We start from the raw sequence: 6,327 nt of genomic DNA, 5'->3' as shown, positions 1-6,327 counted from the left end.
CAAGAATAAAACATTTTTTTGAATTAAGTCCATTTTTTTATTTTAATTTTTCCTTTTCTAGAAAGAACTTCACTTTGTTAATTCTTCCTAGCTACTTATCTAGGTATCTAATTTCGGAATTAAGAAACCACATATTAGCAAAAGGTATTAATCAAAGTACAAAAGTATAATAGCTTCTTATATAAATAATAAATCATAATTAACAATTTTTAATCAGGATGATCAGGATTAAGGTCAAATTTATACGCTAATTCTTTATTTTTTATTAGTATTTATCCCTTAGACAATGTCTAAGATTTATCTGTACTCAACTTTATCAGAGAAACGATCACATCGTCATCGTAGTATCCTAGTATCGTAGTTTTTTGCCTTTATTTTAATACAGATTACATAGTTACAGAGAGCTACGATAGTTCTCTGCTGCTGAATATGTGATTTCTGACATTCCACACTTTGCTTTTCGTTTTAATTTTAAATTAATTAGGAGGGGGCGTCTCTGAGACTTTGCCAAGAAACAGCCCCACGGGAACAAAAATTACGTGCTGGGTATGTCTTGATTACCATACCCCACAAGCCCGTAAGAACTCGTGTGCTATCCAGTAACAAGCACCCTTTTTGAACAGTAAGAAATGTTTCAGTTGTGCTGCAAAATAATGTGAAGTTAATGTCGAAGTAACTTAACTGCTGCCATCTGTCTGTAAAAATCCAAAGATTTCAGATAAATCCGTATTTAAATATATTATAGTTTGAAATATTATTATATAAAAAATATTGTAGTGCTAGTACAGAGATATGTAACATATCTCTGTGCTAGTATAATAAATTTTTTATCACAAATAAATACTAAACAATGACACAGACGTGATTTTGTTATGCGGATTTCTTATGCAACCAATTATACACTAGTGTTTAAGAAGTTATCAGATACCTAGTTCTTAATGTTTGAATATTAAAATCTCAGGAACACTTATATGTTATCAAATACATGGATAAAAATTCAAAGCGGTCCTGTGAAGTACATTTTCCATGTAGCATTAAATAAACTCAAAAGTTAAATTTACATTTGAAGATGTATTATTATCTGTAATCAGGGTTTAGACTTTTAAATGTTGATAATAGAAATATGTGCATTATAATAATTAATATTTTTTTATTTAGTATGAATAATTTTTATTTTAAATTAATTTAATAAGTAGATATACTTAAGTTAAACTATTATTTTAAGAAATAACTTTCTTCGGTGGTGTTTTACCTTTTCTATATAGATAGGCCTCTCTCATTGCTTTTTAGTTCTCTCTATTCTGGACCTCTCTATTCTCTCTATTCTAAATGGATCTGCATTTTCGTATCTACATGTAATAATTTTCCAAGGTATTTTATCATTATATTTAAGTTATTGAACAACTTTGAATTTTATTTATTTCCTTTTACTTCTGTTGTTATTGAACACTAGACAAAGACAGATGTAGTTCTGAACTCAAATAAGAACCCTGATATATAATAAAAATCTAATTAGTAGCGTCTGTAATATTTAAAAAATTAGCCAGATATCTTAATTATTAAATTGCATATTTTTTGTTTGTTTTAATTTTATTGAAATTTATTAAAGTAGAAATTTTCAGTTCGACATTTCGTTGACTTTATTTTTTCAACTTCGTCAGGAACATACTACAAAATTAACTAACAATTAGATACAATCATAATATTCACAATTTTTTAACTTACGAAATGTTGTTTTATTATAAAGGGTGATTGATTTAGAGGTACTTTTTTCAGCAAGGGAAAACAATGAAAAAAATAATTTTTATTTAAAAATATTTATTATCCTTAAGAAGAACCATTCTTTACAATTACTTCTTGAAGATAATTTCTTTTAAATGTTGGCCATGACTACGATTAAGTTGGTTCATTCTAAAGTTCCAATTCTCGATGACTCGTTCCAGCATTTCGATTGGTATTTCACCAATGACTCTAGTAATAGCCTCCAATGCTTCAATCGTATCTGATTTATTCATGTAGACTTTGGAATTTAGGTAGCCCCAAAAGAAAGAGTCTAGAAGTGAGATGTCACTAGGATCTAGGCGGTCAATTCATTGGTCCAGAGCGTGAAATAATTTGTTCACCGAATCGTTACCGCGGTGAAGCCATGCTTTTATGGGCTGTATGGCAAGGGGCGCCATCTTGTTGAAACCAAATGTCGTCGAGACCACTAGCTTCAATTTGAGGTACCAAATAGTCCGTTATCATGGCACGATAACGGTCTCCATTCACAGTAACATTCTGGCCGGCCTGTTTTAAAGAAATATGGACCAACGATTCCAACAGCCCATAAACACCAAACAGTTATTTTTTCAGAGTGTAGTGGCAACTCTTGAACTTGTGTGGATTGTTCATCGCCCCACATATGGGCATTTTGTTTATTAACGTACCCATTACCCAAAAAATGAGCCTCATCTGAAAACAAAATTTTTCTCGAAAACAGTGAATCTTCTGAAAGCTTATCAAGAGCCCATCGACTGAAACGGTGACGACTCAGAAGGTCGGTCGGCTTCAGCTCTTGCACTAATTAAATTTTCTATGCTTTTAAATCAAGATCATTACATAAAATACACCAAGTTGTTGCATATGACAAGCCAAGCCAAGAACGGCAACGAATCGATTCTTCATAATTTTCGAGTACACTATCTGTTACCGCCGCTACATTTTCTTCAGTACGTGCTGACTGTGGTCTATTGGGTTGCGTGTTATCCAATAATGAAAACTGGGTTTCAAACTTACTAATCGTAAAGCAAATTGTACGTTTGGTAGTCTTTCCATCAACAAAAGTGTAATTCCCAACAAAAAAGTACCTCTAAATGAATCACCCTTTATAAAGCAAATTATGTCAGAGCCACAAATATTCTACGACGAACAAGGCGGCACTGATTTTCATCTTTTTTCGTATACATATGTGTCATTAGGCCCAACTAGTTTTGTTGTCGATTAATATAATCTAACCAGATGTTAGCTATTTTCAGTTGCTCAGAATTTTAAAATATTGAAAAAAAATTTATTTAAAAATTCCTTTATAAAGGTATATATTAAAACATCCTATCGGGCTACATCACAGAACGTTTTCGGAATTAATATTCCATCATCAGTGCTATCTGGATGTACATGTTTAGAGCCACTAAATGCATGGGTAAAAACCCCTTAAATGTTGTTAAGATAAATTTCTTCTTCTTCTTCTTTTTGTATAGACATGACCCTGTCTGATTTTCAATGTACCTCCAGTAAGTTGTCGTTCCATCGTTTTCGTGGTCTTCCTACTGATCGTCTTCCTATTGGAGAACCGCCTCTTGCCGTCTTTACTACTCTATTTGTTGTCATTCGACATTATATGATCGTTCCATTCTACTCTTTTATTTCTTACCCAGTTCTTGATGTTCTCAATCTTGTATCTACATCGTATATCTGTACTTCTAGCTCTGTCCCATAGTGTCTTACCATTAATTTTTCTAAATGTTTTCACCTCTGCTGTTTCTAACATCCTTTTTGTCCTCTCTGTGTCAGGTCGTGTTTCTGCCGCGTATGTCATTATTCGTCTAATGACTTAAATTCTGCCTTTCATTTCTTTCCCGATATTTTTATTTCTCCATATAGTTTCATTTAGGCAGCCTGTGGCTCTGTTTGCTCTATTCACTTGATCTTCCACTTCAGTTTCGAGCTTTCCGTAGCTAGATAATGTGATGCCTAGATATTTAAACCCCATCACTTGTTCTATTATCTGACTTGTTATCTATCATCTTAGTAAATTTGCTGTTGTAACCGTGCATTTCGTCTTTTTTGGGGAAATTAACATCTTAAATTATCTGTCGGTTATATTAAATTGTTGCAGCATACGTTGTAAATCAAAATACTTTGAGAGAGTAGTATTACGTCGTCTGCATAGCAGATTATTTTAAGTTGTTTTTCTCCCGTTTGGTATCCTTTTTTAGTTCTTACTTTTTTTATTATTTTATCCATGGACGTATAAACATAGGTAAATAGACATAATAGAAGACGTTGGTACAGAAATAAATTTATTGATTGCGAAATAAAACAGTCTTAGTAAGAACGCTTCTTATGCGCACGGTGTTAGCATCTAAAGTAGTCTTCGTTTCATGATGAATTCCAATTTTAAAATATTTCTCAAGAACCAATTTTAAAAGTTGCATAGAGTGACCATCGATTGCATCTTCATCATACATATGGTCACCAAAATGCTCATAAATTGATTTTGGAACATTTTGTATGGTTTTATTAATCAAAATATTCATAAGATTTTTAACTGGTCTGTTGTAGATATTTATAGCTTTATTAAAAAATCGAGACTGGACAAACATGACTGTACACGAATTATTCCACGTTGCAAAAGACAGAGAAGCTTTTAAAAATGTGGTCGCCAACCTCCGTTAATGGGGACGGCATAGGAAGAAGAAGATTAAAAAATCTGAAATATTTTTCAGCTTCCTTACAAGTTTTAATAACCAAAAAGGATGCTTTTGAAATGTTTTTATACTGTTTTCTCTGTTGAAGTTTAGAGTAAGTTTCATCATTAATCAATATTTTTTGGAAACCTACATAGAAAAATAAATGAGTTTTATTCATTTCACTAATTTATTTGAATTCATGAGAAATATTAAATTAAAAAGCTACTAAACGGATCTTTTTAATCAGTCTACTTACAATTTAAAAATGTCTATACTAATTTCATGAACCATCTTATTCAATACATTAATGTATATGAACAAACCCAATGGTACGCCTATGAAAGACATATTTTAAAATGTAAACAAACAGGCTTCCTCAGTTCCTCATCTTAAATAATGTAAATAAACAGTACTTACAAATTAAATCAGGCATTGGATGTAAATATTTCGTTTTTTGCAAATGCAATACTGTAGCACCATTATTATAATATATGTTTATTTCACTATTTACAAATATCACTCAAAATACAGCCAAAATATCGAAAAACAACAACTTTTCCTCATCTTGGTAAAAAGTAAACAAACATGGAACAGCATTTGAAGTTTGACGTAGAGCCAGAAGACAGAGAAATGTAAACACCGTTGCCATTAATAAATAGTTTTCAGTGCTTCTATATAGGTATAAAATAATTGGTTGATATCTGTTATACGCTATTATTAAATGATATGCACACTATGTGCACACTTGATGTTTTAATTACAATTAAATCTATTAATTTAACTAATAAATTATTATTTTGGTTTGATAGCACCTGTAGAGTATAAAATAAATATAGTAATATTTTCAGCGATACGTGAATAAGATATTTTAATAAAAAAAACGTGACATTTGAAGGTGCTGAGAATGTGACCTATTCAAATAATTTTGGCTTCACATTTTTATGTAAATAACCGAGTCCATCTGTGTTGATACGTCCATGATTTTATCCATAATCAGGTTGAACAATAGAGGACTCAAGGAATCTTCCTCCATTGCTAGCTTCAATAGGGTCGGTTAATTCTTCTTCTACTTTTACTTTAATTGTGTTGTTTTGATAAATATTTTCGATCGTTTTGATTTTTCCTAGAGGTACTTCTCTTGCGTACAGTACATATAGTAAATATGCCGGTTTTTTGTATTATAATGATTTCTCTTGCACTTGCCTCATTATAAATATAGCGTCGGTGCATGATCTTCCCGACCTAAAACCTTGTTCTTCTGGTAGTATTATAATTTCATTCTAATTATTTGTTATCACTTTGGTTGTTAATTTTAGTGTTGTAATTACTATTTATTAAATGGGAATAACCCACAATTAAAGGTTAAAGTACGTTTATTGACGTTTTAATTTCCACTTCGGAAATCGTTCTTTGAGTTACACAACGAGCCATGGAACGTGCAATGCTGAACGTGAGCCTTCAAGACCACAACAAACCAACAAATCAGGCAAAGATCGGGAGTTCAAGACGCCATCGAAAGAACCACGACGCTTAAGTGGAACTGGGCAGGGCACTTAGACAGAACACAAGATGGACGGTGAACAAGACGTATTATGGAATGGAGGCCCAGAAACTATAAAAGAAGCCGAGGACGACCACCGACTAGATGGACCGATGATATAAAACGTGTAGCGGGAAACTGGCTACAAGCGGCCCAGTGTAAAGAACAGTGGAAAGAACTGAAAGATGCTTATATCCAGCCGTGGACACGATTGGCTGATTGATGATGATGATACCACTGTTTCCACTGCTACTCCAGAAAGGACTTTTTCGAACCTAAAAAGACTTAAAACTACTTGTGCAACACAACAAGTGAAAGCAGGCTGCACGGCTTGGT

The 6,327-nt window shown here is 32.5% G+C and overlaps 1 non-coding gene across 1 annotated transcript; it reads right to left on the bottom strand.

The window, feature by feature from the left end:
• Nucleotides 1–486: 486 nt before the first annotated feature.
• Nucleotides 487–617, bottom strand: LOC140442553 (U11 spliceosomal RNA). The gene has a single exon (XR_011951075.1). It is a non-coding gene; the product is annotated as a U11 spliceosomal RNA (small nuclear RNA).
• Nucleotides 618–6,327: the final 5,710 nt, after the last annotated feature.

The sequence above is a fragment of the Diabrotica undecimpunctata genome, chromosome 5, assembly GCF_040954645.1.
Source record: "Diabrotica undecimpunctata isolate CICGRU chromosome 5, icDiaUnde3, whole genome shotgun sequence".
In the NCBI taxonomy this organism is placed as follows: domain Eukaryota; kingdom Metazoa; phylum Arthropoda; class Insecta; order Coleoptera; family Chrysomelidae; genus Diabrotica; species Diabrotica undecimpunctata.
Note: the sequence above shows the minus strand (reverse complement) of the source record. Positions and strands in the feature narration are given on the sequence as shown.